Genomic DNA, 22,055 nt, shown 5'->3' with positions numbered 1-22,055 from the left:
GAAATGCACTCTGTTCATCCGAGGTGTTGCGTTTGCGTAGGTAACTCTTCCAACATGCACATTTAACATGGAGTGCCACAGTACAATCCGAATCCCACCGAGGCACACACTTCAAAGTAAAAGGACAGGACGACCTAGGAATCGCAGTTAAAGCTGCACTCAGAACTCACACAGTAAAATAAGTGAGCATATCTAAAACAGTAGAGAAGGAAGAAGGGGTTATAGAAGGAACAGTTAAAGAAGTAAATGACGGCCAGTCAGCTTTCGGAAAACTCCATCGAGGGGGTCTAATTACCGGACAATATGTAGTAAGAGTATGTTTGATAGGAAAGTGATCACTATATACAACGTCTGAAAGAAAGACCAATGGAATTCTAAAGAGAAGGGGAGCACAAGGAGAGATCCAAACAGGAGAAAGTACGGGTTTTAGCATGAAAATGCATCGAAGTTCCTGTATTCAACATGGATATACCATTATTAAAAATAAAAGACTCAAGGTGGAGGCCACGCGAATTAGTAATGACATCGCCCCATAATGCATGATGACTGTTAAAATCTCCCAGTAAAGTTGGGATGGGTAACTGGGATAATAAAAGAGATAAGGCAAAGAAATCAATACGCTGGGAGGGAGAGAAATAATAGCAACCACTGTAATCCAACGTCTGAGAAAAACGCAAATAAAATGACATGGAACAGTGATGTTAATGGACAGACGTTCAAGAGGAACTGTATGGTGGACTAGGATAGCTGAAACAGAAGGAGAAGCAGGAGAGAACATGAAACAATAGCCAGGTATAGGTACCAATGGGGGAAGACAATCGGGGTTCTCGTAAACAGACTAAGGACGGACAGTGAACTGATAGAGAAGGTCATTGTGATGGGCCGTAAAACTGCGTATGCTCCATTATAAAATAGACATACTAAAACCTTAAAACACCAAATAAAAGTAAAACCTAACAGAAAAATAGTCTAGGAAAGATAAAAGGAAATTAATACTAAAGATAAAATATATACATAGGAAGCAAAATATAAATACACAGGAAGTAAAATATATTACTATCTATCTATCTATCTATTGCCAGACGCCTTAATCCCTTAAGGGGTGGCCACAAACAAATCGCCTCCATGTTGCCCTGTCCTCCACGATTCCACTGCCCTGCTCCCAATTCACACACCCCTCTCTCATATATCTCCACTCCATCCCTCCATCTCATCCTTGGCCTTTCCCTCCCTCTCTCACCCTCCACCTCACTTACATACACTCTCCTCAGTAGTCTCTCACTCTCCATCCTCCACATGGCCAAACCACCTCAGTGTATTTCTCCTAACATGTCCTATCACATCCACATCCACACCACAACGCTCCTTCACTTCCTCATTTGTCAGTCTATCTCTCCATGTAACACCACATGCTCCTCTCAAATAACTCATTTCCACTGCTCTCACTCTTGACTTATGCCCCTCCAACAACGTCTAAGCTTCACTTCCATACGTTAGAGTTGGTATCACAATACTGTCATGCAGTAACTTTTTCACTTCCATGCTCACTTTCCAGTTTCTTATCACTGCTTTCAAGGAACCAGCAACCTTTCTTCCCTGCTGTACCCTTTCAAGCACCTCACCCTCAAAACTTCCATCCTTAAGTAAAAATATAATACAGAATAGTAACATATATTACCGAGTCATTACGATAGTACGAAGAGGGGCAGAAGGTGGAAGTGGTGGATAAGCAGGACGGCCACCATAGCCAGGAGGCATGGGGAGACATAGAGGGGAAGGAGTATTGGAAGAAGTGGAAAAGGAGGGGGGAGAGAGGAGGAGGGGACAGAAGGTGAAGGAGGGAGATCAGGCGGTACAGGATGAACTTCAACAGAGAGGGTAAGGCACTGTCTACTGAATATGGCAGAGAAGTTAAAATGTAATCCATAATCTTGGGGATGGTTTCACTGTCGTCATCGCCAGAGGGTTTTGTGTTACAATCAGCCGGTGGTGGGGCAGTCCAGGGACATGACTGAGGAGGCTGCTGAGATGTGGACTTCGACGCGGTAGAGTGTATATGATTGAGAGGGGCGGGTATTCATCGCGCGAACTTTACGAGCCGGAGAAGTAGGAGGATGGGCAAGAGAGATTTACAGTCCAATGCGATGGGTAGCCTGTGCCCACCACTAGAGGAGGATGGGGGTCGGACAGGATGTTGGGCCAAAGGCGCCAAACGGCCAGTATGGGAAACAGAACTGGAGGAGTGAGAGGAGAGATAAGGTTGGGAATGGGGGAATGGACAAGGAGAGGGAACAGGTAAGGAAGGGGATGGAGAGGAGGTAGGGGTAAAGGAATCTGAAACAGAGAAAGAAATAGAGACAGGATCAAGAGAAGTCTGTAAGGGGAGGACTCAGGTAGAGGGGGGGTTGGGTAGAGAGGAGGGAGAGGTGGAAATAGGAGTACTAGGAGGAAGGGAAGAGGAGCCAACAGTCACAGGGGTAGGGACAGAGCAAGAGGTCGGAAGACGAGAGGTGGGAGGAGAGGAAGAAGGGGCAGCAGATACAGAGACAGGTGCAGAAGGGGAAGAAGAACCAGTTCTGGTACTAAAAGTTACTACGGGAGGGGAATGAGCTACATGTGCGTAGGTAACGTTAGGATGGTGACTGAGGCCGCGAACTCTGCAACGAGCCTCATGAAGGGAGAGGCCAGTTTTCCAGCGGACGCTGGACACTTCTACTTCAAAGAGGTAGACGGGACATTGTTGGTAGGTGGCAGAATGGCTACCCTGACAGTTAGGACAGCATCGGATGGTGGAAATGTATTCTGAGGTGGTATGACTGGCCAGTGCACAGCTGGTGCAGATTGCAGATGATTGGCAGTATTTGGCTGGATGGCCAAAGCGCCAACAAGATGAGCACTGGCGAGGAGATGGAGTATACTCACATACTTGGAGAAAAGTGCCTCCAATGATGACTGTGGGGGGCAATCGCTAAAGGCAAAAACTATTTTTATGATATTACCAGGCTCTTGGCATCGTCCACGAGGAGGAATTGTGTAACAATGGACTGAACGTATTGGATGAAGCTGTTCTGAAAGGATTAGCTCAATGTCATTAGAGCAATCTGTGAAAGCCCTCTGGCCGAAGGACATCGAAGATGGTAAACAGACGGTGCCAGTGGCAGAACTGAGCTGGATGCCTAAGGACACGAAGATGGATTGTCCTGCATTGCTGACCAGGGATGTCACTTTCTCGGCTTGGGCAGCACTGTGAATGACAAGGAGACGGGAACCATTCGGACGGGCCGAGAAGGTGACATCCCTGCCTACGTGTCAAAGTAGAGAGAGGTGGAGTGAGATGTCGTTGGTCGTATTATGGACACTGAAAAATTTTGACCATGTCTGTGAACTGAAAATTGAGGAGGTGAGGGACGAGGCAGGTACATAGGAAGAAGGATGACGTCGGGAGAGGGAGACAGAGGACATAGAAGGACTAGAGACAGGAGTGTACTGTCACCTCTGCGATCCAGACTTTTACATGTCAAAAGAGGCAGAAAACAAGTCACTATTGATGACCAATGTGTGCTGGAACGGTCGGGAACTCAGATTGATGGAGACTCTCTCCCATTAGCGGCCTCTTCGGTTGCGTTTATTACATTTCAAGTTGCCAAGTTAAGAGTGGTAGCATGCCAAAATGACGGGGCCAGTCTCCAACTAGGCCAAACCAAGCCCAACCTTCGCAGTTTCCCAGAATGCTTCTAAGTTGCACATTAATAAACTACTAGGTAAGCACTATACCACCAGTTCTCAAGGTTATACAAACAATAATGTTTGAGTGGGAGGAAATGTGTATTAACAAGAGCAAAGGTAGAAATCTTCCCCAGCTACTTGCTTTACAGATTAAACATGAATCAGTTGGCACATTGTTCAAAAAATATATTTCTATATGGTCCTACTATCAAATCCACAAAACTTAGCTCCTCTGTCTCGGTCCAATGTGTTTCTTCATAATCGTCCCTCTGAGCACAAATTTCACTGGTCCAGTCCTCTGCCACTCCCGACCTTAACTTCCACACTGGGACCTTGATCTCCAGACTTGAACTTTGACTCACTCACAGGTACTTCGACCTCCACACTTGGACCTGCTAGAAGTTAATATGTATAATGAATAACTATTCTCCCAAATGCATGTAATCCCTTCATATGATCAGGAAAGTCTCATAATAAAGAAACACGAGTTACAACACTCGACATCTTAAGTACCGTAATAACAGAATAACACATGGCACTACAGACACATAGGTCTGCTCAAAATAATACTTACTGTAGGGTTAACATGCAAGAAAAAGTACTATAACAAATACAGTAAGCATGAATAACTGTAACTCTAACCATGAAAATCATTACTGCATCAATATCACCGTGCCTCACAAAGTAACTACGTGAACATTTACTCACAACATAGGCCTAATAAATACTGAATTGCAAAGTCATTTCAACACAATAATAAAAATTCACAGTCCCCAAGCACCTGATACTTGGCCTACAAAAATCACACATTTATCTGAGGCTCAGACAGAACTCTGTAGCTATCATTCTCTTGCTTCAGTTACACTAAATAATAATATAAAGTACAGTACACAAATATATGGGAAATACCTCACTATTCAGCTCACAATACCAGAGTGAAGTGGGAAACTCGGGACTCGCTCTTCCAACAGCTAATGGCGTCCCCGTTACACTTCCTGAGGAATGACAACACTTGATTCTACTCGAGTCCGTTTCTTTATTTCGTCACTATTATCACTCGTGGAGTATCACTATTCACGCTTCAACATATCAGACATCATTAATATCAAATTACTTACAAAATTCCTTGGAGGGGGGGGGGGTGGAGGATGACAACAGTACTGACCATCTGCCACCTATCACGGCTGGTGAGCGAGTGAGACATGCCAAAACTGCGTGAAGCAAAGGGGGAGGGGGGGATGACGGCATACGTAATTTAAGATTTTTATTATTACAGACTTGTGGTAGAATCAATGTGATGTCTTTCCCCTTACAATCGATTACCCAAAAAAATAACATACTCTAGTCACAATAATTACTCACCAGCACCTCTCTCTTTATACTCTTACATCGAAAAACAATGAAAATCATCATGCCTTACATCACTTTGCACATGCGTACATTCTGGATTATGCGACCAAAGGCACACGTTCCCATCTCACTCGAGTTTTTATATTATAAAGAGACTTAATACTAGTAAATTACAGTAGGAAAAAAAAGTGACTTAGCAACTAGGTAACTTAATCTATGTTCTGGTAAAGTCCGCATGGAAACAGCCATGCCCAGGCCACACTCTCTCACTTAACCGAACTTTTGGTCATATAAAATAACCTAGATGCAACTCAATATCACTTCCGGGCACTACAGGAAGTGAAGGAGGAAGGTAAAGATGAAGTGTGACAATAGTAGAAGGGCTGACCGAAGTAGACAGAGCAGAAGCTGGAGGCGTGGAAGACACAGTAGGCGGGGAGGATGGGGTGTTTAATGTAACCGAACGTGTAGGGGAAGGGGAAGAAGTTGAGGCCACAGTCAAAGGGGTGCCCTGGGTCATCAACATAATCAGGTGAGAAGAAATAATTGTATCCATATAATGTGAATTGGCAGACTTCACCACCCCACCCCCACCCACCATGAAGCCCAACAAGGGGAGGCTGATGTTGGGTCCAACTCACCCAAGAGCCCCAGGGATAGCAGGAGTGGTATATGCGGACACGGTTTGGTGTGGAGTGGCAGCTACGGGCCAATGCGGTGCCCACCAAACAGGGCCTGCTTGACCCTAGCCAAGGTTGACTGAGCCAACACATGGCCAGCTGATTTGCCTGGCGGGTCCACACTGGGCTGCCCGTCTTATGCCAACCCACCTACTAAAGGAGTGTGTTGCCCACGGCAGGGAACTGCATCCTGCCCCATGGTGGACTCAACTCCCAGATAGTGGGGTGCAAGCAATATAAGGGTCGCCACGCACGGCAAACATGTGGGGAGGAAGCAGTCTCGCCCGATATGACAAAAGGGCGGAGACTAGTATCATCACTAAAGGCCTCCACTATTTGATGACAACAGGGGAAAAGGAAGGAAGAAGCAATAGGAAAAAGAGCATTGCAAAATAAGTTGAGGCAGTGACAGGGACCCAAGGAGAGGGGAGAGGGCAGAGTAGAGATCCCACCATAGCTCCGCCACTTGTCAAGACCCAATCGACATCTCTGGAGCCCCTCCACAACAACAGTGAGCAAGGAAACGGGGGGGGATGCCTGGTTAAAGCCTGATTTCTTCTTCAAGCTTTTTCACATTTATCTATCTAACTATTGCCAGACACCATAATCCCATACAGGGTGGCCACAAACAAATCGCCTCCATGTCGCCCTGTCCCCCGCCACTTCACCGCCCTGCTCCCAGTTCACACCCCCCTCCCTCATGTACTTCTCCACTCCGTCCCTCCACCTCACCCTCGGCCTCCCCCTCCCTCTCTCACCCTCCACCTCACTCACATACATTCTCCTCATCAGTCTCTCACTCTTCATCCTCTCCACATGGCCACATTTATCATAACTATATAATTGTTTTCACGCCCGAATGAACTGTCAGGTGCCAAGTGAATAAAAACTTTTTTTTTTTTCTGTTGCCATGATTTGATTTTAAACGCACGGTTTAAATCAAATCATGGCAACATCAGTCTGTTTGTGTGTTATGCACCTACTAATGATGCACTCGATGAAAGGAAAGACACATTTTATGAAAAGTTGCAAGAAGGAGTAGGAGGGGTACCTAGACATGATGTTTTGATCTGCGTTGGAGACTTTAATGCAGTAATGGGCTGTTCAAATGAGGGATTTGAGGCATGTATGGGTAAGATGGGAGTTGGTAGTAGGATGAGTGAAAATGGAGTGAGGTTTGGAAGCTTCTGTCTAGCAAATGACTTAGTCATCGGGGGCACACTCTTTCAGCATTGCAATATACACAAGACAACTTGGGTGTCGCCGTGTGGAAAATATAAAAATCAGATTGATCACATCGCTATCAGTAGGAGGCGTAGAAGTTCTCTGCTAGATGTTCATGTTAAACGGGGAGCGGATATTGGTAGTGACCATCAACTCAGCATTGCAAAAATAAGGTTTAATCTTAAAAATCAGAAGGAAAAATCTGGTGCTGGTAGATACGATATTGTTAAGCTTAGAAGGGAAGGAGAAGAAAAGCAGGAATTCAGATTAGAATGCAGAAATAGGTTTTTGGTGTTGGAAACGTTGGAAGAGGGGGAGAGAAGTGTAGATGAGATGTGGGAGGATGTGAACAAAGTTTTGCATGAGACTACTGAATGTACGATTGGAAGGAAACATAGATTCAGGAGAAAGAAATGGATATCAGAGGAAACGTGGGATATGATAAAAAAGAGAGGTGAGGCTAAATTGAGGAGTGAGATGCAATGCGTTGATGAACGAGAGATTGAATTAGCAAGAGCTGCGTACTGGAGTCTGAATTCAGAAGTAAGAAGGTTAGCTAGGAGAGATAAAAGAAGATGTGTGGATGAAAAGGTTGCAGAGCCTGAAATCTTAATAAACAAAAATGATGGACAGAGTCAAAGAATAGCATATGAATCGATTAGAGAACTGAGTGGTAATGCAGGTAAACGCAAGGAAATACCAGTTAGAGACAGGGAAGGAAATTTATTGACCAAAGATGGAGATATTAAAAATAGATGGAAAGAGCATTTTGAGACAGTTCTTAATAGACCAATACCACCAGAAGAGGATATACCGTCTGTTCAGGAAGATTTAAATATAGAAACAGGAGAGTTGAGGCTTGCAGAAGTGGAGAAAGCAGTAAAACAGTTAAAGAATAATAAGGCACCAGGGGAGGATGGTTTATTTCCAGAAATGTTTAAAGTGGAGGGGGATAGATTAATAATGATCTTGACCAAGCTATTCAATAAGATATGGGTGACAGGGTTACTACCATCAGTTTGGAAGAATGGTGTAATTGTTAAAGTTCCGAAGAAGGGAGACCTGAGTGAATGTGGTAATTGGAGGGGAATCTCTTTGTCACCGATAGCTTTGAAAGTTTTCAGTAGAGTGTTGTTAAATAGGTTGGAGCCGGTGGTTGAGGGTATTCTGAGGGATGAACAGGCTGGTTTTGGAAAGGGATGTGGTTGCAATGATCAGATCTTTATAGTTAGGCATTTGATGCAGCAAGTTAATGAACTGAGAGTACCGTTAAGTCTTTGTTTTGTTGATTTTGAAAAGGCTTTTGATAGTGTTTCGAGAGAGACTATGGGGAAGATCATGAGACATTATGGAATACCAGAGGAGTTTGTGAGGGTCATTATGAACATGCATGAGGACACATTTTGTAAAGTGATGGTTGATGGTTGTCTGAGTGATTCGTTTGAAGTCAAGTCCGGAGTAAGTCAAGGTGGTGTTCTATCGCCTTTACTATTTATATTGGTCATTGATTACATTATGAAACGCGTTGGAACAGAAACCGGTGCAGGTATACTTTGGGGAGAGAACAGGAAACTTTTGGATTTAGATTATGCAGATGATATAGTTTTGATTTGTGATGGGCCAGAAAAGATGCAGAGAGTGTTGGACTGTTTGGTGAGTGAAGGTCGCAAGGTGGGTTTGGTTATTAATTGTGGAAAAACTGAAATAATCAATATGAATATGGAAAATGCGCAGGAATGTGTAATTGGAGGTATGGTTGTAAAGCAAGTTGATAGGTTTAAATATTTAGGTACTTATTTAGCCAAGGATGGTTCTTTGAACTTTGAATTCGAGGAAAGGTTAAAGAAGGCTATTCAGGCAATGGGAATGCTTAAAAATATTTGGAATAATAAAAATTTTTCTGTGCACACAAAAATCAAACTTTATAAGGTAATGGTTAGGAGTATCTTAATTTATGGACACGAGTCTTGGTACAGCACAGTGAGTATGGAAAATAAATTCTTGGTGTTTGAAAACAAAGCACTTAGAAGAATATTAGGAGTTAAGTGGTGGGAAAGGATACCAAGTAGTAGAATTAGAGAAATAACGGGAGTGCAGCCGGTCAATGAATATGTTAGGTTCTCACGATGGAAGTGGCTAGGACATGTGTATAGGAGACAGGGAATAGTACGAGGTACACCAGGGTGGGTGGCACTTGGTAGGAGAGGTAGAGGAAGGCCAAAAGAGACGTGGGTGAGGACAATGAGACGGGATGCTGGAGATGAGTGTTGGGGAGATCTTGAGGAGTTAGCACAAGATAGGATGTGGTGGTGTGAGTTCATCGAGGCCCTATGCATCCCCGAGGGTGCCACAGGAAATGATTGATCTGCACAGTTTTCCAGTCATGATATTTGAAATTTTTTCACTCCTGAACTGATACTGGAGAGAACCTATAATAAAACCATTTACCCCATTCATCACACTTGAATTTCTTCACTCCTTAATGAATTAAACAGTGTTGGATGACATCAACTGAGTCATCTGTTTACCACATTAAGCACACTAGAAACTCTTCCCTGCACAATGATTTAATAGGTGTGTGATGAGACTGCTTCTCCAACCAAACTGTTTACCACATTCATCACACTTGAACTTCTTCACTCCTGAATGAACTGATAAGTGTGTGGTGAGACACCTTCTCTGATGAAACTGTTTACCACATTCATCACACTTGAACTTCTTCACTCCTGAATGAATTGATAAGTGTCTGGTGAAATCACTGTTACGTGCAAATAGTTTACCACATTCATCACACTTGAACTTCTTCACTCCTGAATGAATTAATAGGTGTTTGGTGAGATATTCCTTCAATGTAAATCGTTTACCACATTCATCACACTTGAAATTCTTCACTCCTGAATGAATTAATGTGTGTATGGTGAGACCACGCTTCTGTGCAAATAGTTTACCACATTCATCACACTTGAAATTCTTCACTTCTGAATGAATAAATATGTGACGAGCGAGACCATCCTTCTGAGCAAATAGTTTACCACACTCATCACACTTGAAATTCTTCACTTCTGAATGAATAAATCTGTGACGAGCGAGACCATTCTTCTGAGCAAATAGTTTACCACATTCATCACACTTGAAATTCTTCACTCCTGAATGAAATAATAGGTGTTTGATGAGACATTCCTTCAGTGTAAATCGTTTACCACATTCATCACACTTGAAATTCTTCACTCCTGAATGAATTAATAGGTGTTTGGAGAGATCACTCTTACGTGCACATAGTTTACCACATTCATCACACTTGAAATTCTTCACCCCTGAATGAATTAATAGGTGCTGAGTCAGACCACCCTTCAGTGCAAATCGTTTACCACATTCATCACACTTAAAATTCTTCACTCCTGAATGAACAACTGCATGTTGTTTAAGATTTTTCTTAAAAGAAAATGTTTTATCACACTCCAAACATCTGAACTGCTTAACTTCAGCTGAGGACACTGCATCCAGGACAGTCTCATTGCCACTGAGGAACATTTTGTCACTCATCTCACATTCTAACTTTACATCTGTTTCTTCCTTTACAACTTCCATTATTTTGTCATCCACCTCACACTCTAAATTTACATCTGGTTCTTCCTTTACCATCTCCATTATTTTGTCATCCACCTCACACTCTAACTTTACATCTGTTTCTTCCATTACCTCCTCCATTATTCTGTTAAGCGCTTCACATTGTAACTTTAGACCTGGTTCTTCCTTTACCACTTCCATTATTTTGTCATCCACCTCATACTCAAATTTACATCTGGTTCATCTTTTGCCACCTACACTATTTTGTCACCTACCTCAGACTCTATATATCTTTACATCTGGTTCTTCCTTTATCATCCTGTCATAAGATTCCCCCAAACTCTCTTAATTCCTGCCACAAACTAGTCTCCACTGAACAATACTGCTGATACAAAGGTCATTATTACTGAACAATAACTACTTCTGCACTTGCAAGTACTATGTAACCATATTTTCAAATAAATAGTTCACTGCTGAGTTTTAAGCTATTAATGCAGTCTAAAATACCACTGGGTTCCTTATTTTACCAGTCCTTATCCAGTGTCTATTAAGCGGTTATACAGCAGTAAATGCAAAGGATATCACAACAGCTAAATGATCCTGGATCAACTCCTACCACTCATCCAGTAATTCACACTTCTTACAATGAAGGATATTATGAACAGAGAGTATAAACCACATATATTTGGAAGAGGCACCTCATGTAGGATGTACAGTACTGTACTGAGACAACACAAAATGTGCCTATATAATGTCAACACTTTACCATGTATATATTACTCAGGTGGCTCTCTGATGACCACACTGCTTAGCTGTGCTTTGCAGAGTCAATTTCAGCTGTGGACCTGCAACAAGAGCTGCCATTAGACAAGAATCTCTATGAATTTAAAAACACTGCCCAGTGAGCCCTCATTTTGCATGTATCTAGTCCTTAAAAAATAAATTAATTTGCATTTCAGCAGGTAAGCTTAGTAGAGAAATCTGAAGAAAGAGTGAGGTCATTAATGTAAAGGACTGGTTATAAGAGTGGGAAAGTGAGGCTGGTATGGCAGAGTAAGTGGCAGCAGAAGTGTTAGGCATGATAGGTAATTTAGAAACAAGAGTGGTCAAGGACGAGACCAAGCTATGATGATAGTGATGACTTCCAGGTAGTTAAGGGATGATGCAAAATTAAGAAACAATGACAGGAGTGTGTCTACCTATCGATCCAGAAAAGGGAAAATGTTCCCCCGAGCTAGACCTCACTAGATCATATAGCCTTGCTAGGTAAAAAGAAGGTGCTACCCCTCCCGACACGGCAGCTACCGGGCGTGGTTCGAACTAACAACCCCTGGTCCCAAGTTCGACACTCTACCACTGAGCCACCCTACCCCCTATATCTATCTAGAGCCAAACCATAAACCCATAAGGGGTGGCCGTCTGTCTCCGAGTTAGTGGTTTTACTAGTCCAGCGTATAAGGCAAACAATCGTTCACTTTTTCAGGAAAACACCAAATTTTGCACAGTTGTAGAAGGGACCCAGACAATCATTTTTTGAGACGGACTTCCAGAATCTTGGGCCCCTGATGGTCACCATCTTGGATTTCAAAATGGCTGCCTTTCAACCCATATTTTCTTCAATTACTCCAATAATATGATAGACAGAAACATAATTCCTATAACCCCAGGTTTTTAGGGTCTGCCACTTGAATGGAATGATTTTTTTGACCCGGCAAAGGTCGGCCATCTTGGATTTCAAGATGGTCGCCTTTGAACCCCTATTTTCTTCAATAACTTCAATACTATGATAGACAGCAACATATTTCCAATGACTAACCCTATGTTTCCAGGGTCTGGCAATCCAATGGAATCACTGTCCGATGTGGAGGGTCGGCCATCTTGGAATTCAAGGAGGCTACCTGCTGAAGCCCATTTCCATTATAACTCTGATACAATGGCAAACATCTATTGCATGTCTTTTTGATGAAATTCAGATATTAAAACAATGTCCATCACAGTCACATAATAACATACATGGCAAGTTAGCCTTGTAGTACTTGCAGTTCCCTTCGCAAGCAGTTTTACAGTGGCAACTGATTGATTCTGAGCAGTGTTCTGGACAACAGGCAACTTTGTCCATACAGGGTGCCAAGTACTGTTGAGTTTCTGCCAACCCCAGACAGATGGTGATGGGAGCTCTGGTTGGGAAACTAAAGCTTGGCCCCAAACATGTCCATCCTGGTACTATGCTCTTTTGGTATGTTCCTCAAGAGCATCAGCTGTGGGGGGAACGTGTTCAATTGTCCTTGCCCTCTTTGGGAATAAGAACCTGTGCACGTCATTCACAGACTTCAAGTCCATTGTCATGTCATACACCACTGCCATGAACAAATTCTAGTTTGTGGAGTTCACTGGAGACAGATGCAGGTTTGGTGGACAGAGCATGAAAACTGGCTGTGATGTCAGGAAAGACCTCCCATGCCTTCCAGGCTGTCATCTTACCTCTGTTGGCAAAGAATGACAGGGTATCACAACCCGTGAAGGCAAGAAAAAAGGCCAATGCCTCTGCTTTCCTGCACCCAAGAGCTGATAAAGCCGGTACGCTACAACCGCTACCTCTTTCTGCCCCCAATCCACCCAGCGATCCCACTCAACTCTCCTGCCCAAAGACCCCAACACCCGCAGATCCAACTACAGTACTTTAGCACTATAAATCACTGTACACATACATGAACACACCAACTGACATAACTCTAGTATGTCTTGTAAGGTGGACTTGAGAATGAACTTGTAGTCTCTGAACTGAAAGAAAATGGTATAAATGTACTTCATACTCAATTTTGCAGAAATGGCCTCTCATATACCGGTATGTAGAAAAGGACAAAGCAAGTTGGGCTTTTATATTTCAGTTTTGGGCCAAGCAAGTTGGGCTTTCATATTTCAGTTTTCAATATTCACTTTTTACATTCTTTATGTTTATACCTACCAAGAGCTGGCTCTGAAATCATTTTCCAGTCAGATTATTCAGAACATTAAGCCTGATTAGAATTATAATGAAGTTAACTAAGATAACTGAAAATGTGATACAGCTTCATGGCAGTACCTACTTTTCAATATGGGAGGCAGCAGCTGATGTAAGTCAACTTACTAAAAATGTATATTTAGGGTATTTGAAAATCCAGTAAGAACAGACCTGAAAAGACCTGGCAATGGTTGTGCTACATCATAGATCTCTAACCGTAGTAAATACAAGTGGTGTGTTTGAGTATAAACTTTACAGAACTGGGCCGCCATCTTGGACTTCAAGACGGCCGACACCAGATGAACACGAAAATGATTCCAATGAAAAAGTAGGGTTTGCCTTTGAAATTTTCCATCTATCTTTTATAGCCTTGCATTATAACGAAAGACCTATTTCAGCCGGCAGCCATACTGGACTTAAGATGGACGAACTCTGCCAGGTCCAACAATGATCCCAGTGGATTGCCAGACCCTGAAAACATAGGGGTAGACATTGGAATTTTGCTTCCATTTATCATATTATTGGAGTTATTGAAGAAAATACGGGTTGCTAGGTAACCATTTTGAAACGCCAAGTCGTCGGCCTGGCATGTCAACAACCCTGACACAGACAGAGGGCTGGTACTACAATCCCAGACAGATCATCTTTTCATACTAAACAGTCTAGACCAACATACCCATATCCCACACCAAGCCCTCTTCCTCCCATCATCTGCAGACATCACCTTCTGCTAACCAAACCTCACCCCCACTACATCATGGAGAGTGGTCAAAACCCTAGGTTCTAATCATCTCCCAATCATCATCACTACCAAAACCAGAATCACCCCAGCTGGCCACAAACACACATACACTAATTATAAGAGAGCCAACTGGGAGGCCTCTGTAACTGAAACAGAACAACATTTCGAAACACTAATCAGTACACCCACCACAAACATCAACACCGCTGTGCACACTTTCAATACAATCATACAAAATGCAGACAAAAGACACATCCCTAGAGGTAACAGAAAGAGAGACAACCCCAACTTCAAACCAGAAATTCAAGGCCTCATCAGACAATGGGACACACTGCAACACTCCCCAACACCCCATACACAAGACACCACACAACAAATACAAGAACTCAACACTCAGATAAACAGTAAAATATTAGAACAGCAAACACTAAACTGGAAAAATTACTTCCAAACACTTGACCACACAACAAACATCAGCAAACTCTACAAAACACTAAACAGTATCACACTTTTGTCACGAATCAAATTCGCGACCTTTCCTTTTTGTGAGAAGCCACGAACTATTAGTGGAAAGCTCACTGTTTATCGTTCAGTTAACCGCTCATCGGCGGGAGTCCTTTCAAATCAATTTGTCAGTGTCATAAGTGATCGTCCTTGTGTGAGACATTGGCGCTTCCGCTGAGCGATTTGTTTTGAGCGCGTTTCGCTCACTCGACCATTAGAAAAATGCGGCCTAGAGCTCTGCTTTTCTTTCCCACGACTTATTCAGTCCAGTTGTTGCTGTGACGGAGAGAGGTCCTGTGCCAGCAGTGTGAGAGGTCAGCTAGTACCCAAACTCCACTTCACAGTTCTTCAGTACTCCCATCCTTAGTTCAGCTTCGGGTGATACGCAGCATTCATCGACCAGTATTTCCATTTTGTATTTCCCTAGTCTTAAGAGTTTAATTAAGGTGTTTTTCCTAGACGTAAGAATTTAGCTCTCGAGTGAGTGAGTGAGTGCGATCTCTTTATTTGATTTTGAAGTGTAACGTTAAATTTATTTTTGTAATCAATAAATTTAACAGTTCTTTTGCTTGAGCTTAATGTAATGTATACTCTTGTTTCATTTCTCCATAATTAAGCTTATTTCCCACATAGCTCCTAGCTTGCATAGACGTCTTGCCTTTCATAACTGGTACTTAGACCAGTCTTGTTGTATTAACTTAAAATCCGTTATGCCACCTGGGAGTTAAGCTTTAGCAAGAACCTGATGTTAGTATTAGTTATTTGTTGTCGGGTGAAGTAACTTTCTCCAGAGGCTAACAGTACTAATTCAGCATTTGTGAGTAATTAGTCTCTGCTGTGTACTGTTGAGAAAGTTTATAAATTCTCGTTCTTAGAGAATCGTTGCTCAATTTAGCAAGACAATCATTGTCCCTGCTCTTTAATATTACTGAATACAGTATTATTATCAATTAAATAATACATAGTATTTATTATAAAAACACCGTGATATTATAAAAAACCCGTGACAATTGGCGACCTCGCCAGGATATTAACTCCTAGCTCTAAAGCTATTCACGAGATAGTGCTCACTCATTCATATTTAGGTATTTATTAAAGTTTATAGGCACAAGTTTACTGGTGTTTACCGTTAATTTAGCAAGTGAATTTTTGCTTTATTAATCCACAGAGTGCTTAACACTATTTAGTTCTTTATTCTTGGTAACGCCAGACGATTTTATTTGCTCCTGGGTAGCCGCCGTACCCATTGCGTTAATTATTGAGTCTTCCCAGTCATTTGCATTTTTGCCCTATTCTTTTCTAGTTAATTAGATAAGACTGGTCACCACTAGCTTGTGTCTGTACTCTTTACTTGTATTTATTAGCATTCGCTTGTGAAGCAATCAGTACAGAGTCACTAGTCATTTAGATTGAGCTAGCATCATGGCAGCCAGTGTTTATGTACAGGAAGCTAAAGAAATGGGCCTTACTGACCCAGAAAAAATACAAACCTACGTCCTCTCACGGTTTAATATCGAGCAGGAACGTGAGAAAGATGCTCGTGACGAGCGTAGAATCCAACGCGAACACGAGCGAGAACAGCGTGAATACGAGCGAGAACAGCGCGAACACGAGCAGAAACAGCGCGAACTCGACTTAGAACACGTGTGGGAACAACGTGAATACAAACGTGCCGAACGAGAGGCACGAGAAAAACATGAACTTGAAGTGCTGAAGCTCAAGCGAGATTCCTTGGCTTCAGACACATCTGGTGCAGTTGGTCAAAGCTCCACGAGCGTTCTCCCTGCACATGTCCTGGCGACCCCACGCATCAAGCTTCCCCCATACAAAGATGGTGAGCGAATCGAGCCATACATAGCTCGATTTGAAGACATGGCTCAACTTTACCAGCTCGATGATGCAGCTAAGCGGCTTCAGTTTCTTAGCCTGTTTGAGGGTCCTGCCCTCGATATTCTCCACAGAATTCGTGGAGACAATCTCACATATGAAGTGATGAAAGCTGCACTCATTAAGGCGTATGGTCTCACAGTAGACGACGCCAAAGTTCAGTTCATGCGAGCTCGTCTCCAAGACAAGGAGACAGCTGTTAAGTTCCTCGACCGTCTCACTGCTTACTTAGGTGAGTGGATGGAGAAAGATGAAACTCCTTCCACACGTGAGGGGATAACTGACCTTATGCTGCGTACACAGCTAGAGAGGTCGTGGCCTGCTGAGCTCATAGCACAACTTAAGATCTGCCAGGTGAAAGATGCCAGCCAAATGGTAGAAAAGGCTGACGCATTCTTTACTGCATACGGGTATCAAACTCGTAAGCAAAACACCTGGAACAGAAAACCTGATAAATCTGGGAAACCGTCTCAGATTGAACCCCACCAACAAGGCCATTCTCAGAGTTATGGCCAAGGTCCAAGCAAACAGCAGTGGAAGGACCAGGGGCAAAACACTCAGAAAGCTGAGTGGAAGCGGTACAACAAGCACCCCAACCAGCAGCAGTTCCCCAAGCAGCAGCAGCAATACAAGGACAAGCCACGTAACCCTCAATCAGGTCAATTAGTGTATCGGAGGCAGGAGGCAAATGCAGCCTTTATTCCACAACAACTACCCGGTGGTGCCATCTCTACCAGTACATGTACTTCCCAACAGTTCACAAGTCCCCCTCCAACCATTAACTCTCCTCAGACACCTAGTTCCCAGGGCGCCATGTTTGCTGCATCTGTTGTTCCGCAGTCTCATGAATGACTGGCTGCTACCTCCTCAGACCCTTCCACCAGCAACACTGCCTTTCTTGTTCAGTCAGGGTCTGTGGGAGGTGTTTCTGTAAATGTCCTGAGGGACAATGGTTCCTCAGGTTGCTCTGTTAAGCAGAGTTTGGTTCGGCCTGATGAGTATACAGGTCGACAGATCCAAGTTACACTTATTGATGGATCAGTGAGATTGTTCCCTGAGGCACGTATCCAGGTGGCGTCTCCATTTTTCACTGGCCTGACAGCTGCAGTTGTCATGCCAGAACCTTTATTTGACCTCATCATTGGAAATATTCACGGAGTCAAGGATAGTTGCTCCGATGATGACACAACTCAGACTTCGGCTGCTACGGTAACACGAGCCATGGCTGAGGCTCCAGATTGTGTCACCCCAGTGATCATTGAATCGCCGCAAGATCTGATGTGTAGTCAACTTGTTGTACAAGAACAACATTTCGACCCGACACTTGCTGCCGTGCGGAACAAACAAAAGGGTCGAGTGATTAAGTATTCACGGGGAGGTCGAGCCAAGTTCCTTTGCAAAAAAGGACGGCTCTGCCGTGAGTCACGAACACCCGAGGGCGAGGTTCGACTGCAGTTTGTTGTTCCCGCCAAGTACCGCCTAGCAGTGTTACAATGGGGTCATTGTTCAGCCTCAGGAGGTCACATGGGCAAAAGGAAGACCCAGGGCCGTATCCGAGCTGACTTTTTCTGGCCAGGGATGGGACGAGACATAGATAGTTTTGTCCGTTCCTGCAGTGTGTGTCAAAGTAACACCACTAATCAGGGACATGCCCTTCCTGTGCCGTTTCTAACCACACCTGTAATCTCTGAGTCAGTTGAGAGACAGGGTAGTGGTAATGTGGGTGTAGACCTGATGTCTCACCTACTAACTGCATACTAACTAGCAACTGTTGTATGCTGGGTCCCGTAAGATATGCGGCCTCAGAGATTTGAGTAATCCAAGGACCAGCCTGGTTCCCAGTTAAAAGTGTAGACCAGACGTCTCACTCATTGGCCCCACAGGACACAGTATATCCAGGGCCTGTACATACATGTATACCATAAGTTAAGGGGGAAGTTTGAGAACCCTGCAGAGACAGTCCGAGGCTGTGTGCGAATTACCTTGTGGAACGTCTCGAGCTGTGGGCCTCTCTGAGGATTCCCAGAGAATGCACATTACCACATGAGTGTTCACACCCACGGTGGGTGTTAAAACATGACCTGCCCGAGATTGCGTAGCGATTTTCAGCTTGCTGTATTAGTCGTAAGTGTATAGTTAGGTTAACCAGTAAACTGCCCGTTCTAAGCAATTTGTGAATTCAAGAACTGGCACGTTTCCTGGTTAACAATGTTAGGTTAACTCGTAAACTGCCCGTTCTAAGAGATTTGAGTAATTCAAGAACTGGCACATTTCCTAGTTAATAAGCGTTAACCAGTAAGCTATAAGGGTTCTAAGCAATTTGTGAATTCAAGAATTACGTTTCCTGGTTAATAACGACAAGTACTGATTGCTAGGCAGAGAGAGAGAGAGAAATAACAGTTTTGATGCTCCACCTTAATTCCTTTCGCAGGTGTAGCTGGTGGGTGCAGCATTGCCGTGCAGATCAGCTGGTCGTTCCTGTCGCATGCTGCCGCCCCTTCTCTTCTGCCTCGTCATCATTATTTTACTATAAATTTGTATTACTGTGTCATTTTACACGTAGGTACAGATACACTACAACTGTCGCACCTACACCGTGTATTACATACACTACACTACATAACAATTAGTTGTTAATGTAAATGTAGCGAACTTTCGCTCAGTTTGACCTGAGTACAGGATTTTCACCGTCGTCACGGAGTTTTTCCCTCAAGCTTGTTTCTATTAACGTAAATACGATGTTTTTTCGCTCACTGGCGACTGCGATTTTCTCCTGTAGCAGGATAGCACACACACCACAGTGTGAATCTTGTGTGACTGAGTTAGGATTTATATGTATGTATATTGAAATCTTTCTTCTGAAGGAAGAAAGATTTAATTTTCATGGGGCGTAATGTCACGAATCAAATTCGCGACATTTCCCTTTTGTGAGAAGCCACGAACTATTAGTGGAAAGCTCACTGTTTATCATTCAGTTAACCGCTCATCGGCGGGAGTCCTTTCAAATCAATTTGTCAGTGTCATAAGTGATCGTCCTTGTGTGAGACATTGGCGCTTCCGCTGAGCGATTTGTTTTGAGCCGTTTCGCTCACTCGACCGTTAGAAAAATGCGGCCTAGTGCTCTGCTTTTCTTTCCCACGACTTATTCAGTCCAGTTGTTGCTGTGACGGAGAGAGGTCCTGTGCCAGCAGTGTGAGAGGTCAGCTAGTACCCAAACTCCACTTCACAGTTCTTCAGTACTCCCATCCTTAGTTCAGCTTCGGGTGATACGCAGCATTCATCGACCAGTATTTCCATTTTGTATTTCCCTAGTCTTAAGAGTTTAATTAAGGTGTTTTTCCTAGACATAAGAATTTAGCTCTCGAGTGAGTGAGTGAGTGCGATCTCTTCATTTGATTTTGAAGTGTAACGTTAAATTTATTTTTGTAATAAAAAAATTTAACAGTTCTTTTGCTTGAGCTTAATGTAATGTAAACTCTTGTTTCATTTCTCCATAATTAAGCTTATTTCCCACACAGCTCCTAGCTTGCATAGACGTCTTGCCTTTCATAACTGGTACTTAGACCAGTCTTGTTGTATTAACTTAAAATCTGTTGTGCCACCTGGGAGTTAAGCTTTAGCAAGAACCTGATGTTAGTATTAGTTATTTATTGTCGGGTGATGTAACTTTCTCCAGAGGCTAACAGTACTAATTCAGCATTTGTGAGTAATTAGTCTCTGCTATGTACTGTTGAGAAAGTTTATAAATTCTTGTTCTTAGAGAATCGTTGCTCGATTTAGCAAGACAATCATTGTCCCTGCTCTTTAATATTATTGAATATTATTATCAATTAAATAATACATAGTATTTATTATAAAAACACCGTGACATTATAAAAAAACCCGTGACAACTTTCCAACAGCAACACCACACAATCACACGCTGCCATCACAACAACAGACACCAAACCCTCAAACAAACAACAAGCAAACACTCTCATCAATCAATTTTCACAAGCCAGCCATCTAACACCCCATCCGGAAGACCGACGTATCATCTGACGTAAGAGACAGTTCCCCACAGACCCAGACTACGCACCTTTCACTTACAACCAGACGAAGCACATCATTAACAACCTCAAGCACTCATCTGCCTGTGGACCAGACAACATAAGCAACATTCACCTTAAACACCTAGGACCACAAGGCATACAAGCACTCACCAACATATCAAACTACAGCTACTCACACAACATAATACCCAACATCTGGAAGCATGGCATTATCATCACTATCCCTAAACCCAACAAAGACCCCATGTTACCCTCCTCACATCGCCCCATCACACTCCTCTGCACCTCTAAAGTCACTGAAAGACTGATACTACAACTAGTCACACCTCACATTCCAATAGCTCAGTCACAATATGGCTTTAGGCCACTACACTCCACAAACACCCTTCTTACAGACCTTACACAGAGAATTTTCGATGGCATGAATTTAGCTAGGCCACCACACAGAACACTCCTAGTCACACTAGACATTAGCAAAGCTTTTGATGCCATCCCACGCCACAACCTCACAAACAAAATACTCAACACAAACATGCACAATAACACAAAAAGATGGCTGGCAAACTACTTAGCAGGCAGATGTGCGCACATAACATTTGCCGGTCAGTCTTCTAACATCAGAAACTTCACAAACGGCGTCCACCAAGGATCTGTTTTGTCCTCTACACTCTTAAATCTATACATGCACGACATACCCACACCCCACACACCACAGATACATAGAGCTTCCTATGCAGATGATATAACACTTACATGTACACACCAAAACGCAAACACAGCTGCACACATCATTCAACCTTACCTCAACACACTACACGAATGGTTCACCACAATCAGGCTCAAAATAGCCCCAGCCAAATCTACAGTGACTCTTCTCACAAATTGGACAGCAGAATACAGTCACATCCCACACCTCACCATAAACAAAACTCCCCTACCACACACACTATCTATCTCTATCTATTGCCAGACGCCTCAATCCCGTTTGGGGTGGCCACAAACAAATCGCCTCCAAGTCGCCCTGTCCCCCGCCATTTCACTGCCCTGCTCCCAACTCACACCCCCCCTCTCTCATATGCCTCTCCACCCCATCCCTCCATCTCATCCTCGGCCTCCCCCTCCATCCTCCCCCCTCCACCTCATTCACATACACTCTCTTTGTCACTCTTTCACCCTCCATCCTCTCCACATGGCCAAACCACCTCAGTGTGTTCCTCATAACGCTTCCTATCACATCCGCATCCACACCACAACGCTCCTTGATATCCTCATTCATCAGCCTGTCTCTCCATGTGACTCCACAGGCTCCTCTTAAATAAATC

At 43.4% G+C, this 22,055-nt stretch overlaps 1 long non-coding RNA gene across 2 annotated transcripts in view; it reads right to left on the bottom strand.

Annotated features, from left to right (window-relative positions):
- Positions 1-3,820: 3,820 nt before the first annotated feature.
- The window catches only part of LOC145391902 (uncharacterized), a 79,756-nt gene continuing 61,521 nt past the window's right edge, over positions 3,821-22,055 (bottom strand). The window contains exons 3-4 of one of the 2 annotated variants that reach the window (XR_013895915.1): positions 11,314-11,392; positions 3,821-4,121 (exon numbers count right to left, since the gene is read on the bottom strand). This is a non-coding gene — a long non-coding RNA (uncharacterized LOC145391902). The remainder of the gene's footprint in view (positions 4,122-11,313; positions 11,393-22,055) is intronic. The other variant, XR_013895916.1, reaches the window with a different exon arrangement.

This window comes from Coenobita brevimanus, chromosome 20 (assembly GCF_032717465.1).
Source record: "Coenobita brevimanus isolate Jiangsu-jjx chromosome 20, ASM3271746v2, whole genome shotgun sequence".
Classification (NCBI taxonomy): Eukaryota; Metazoa; Arthropoda; class Malacostraca; order Decapoda; family Coenobitidae; genus Coenobita; species Coenobita brevimanus.
This window is presented reverse-complemented; position numbering and strand designations above follow the sequence as displayed.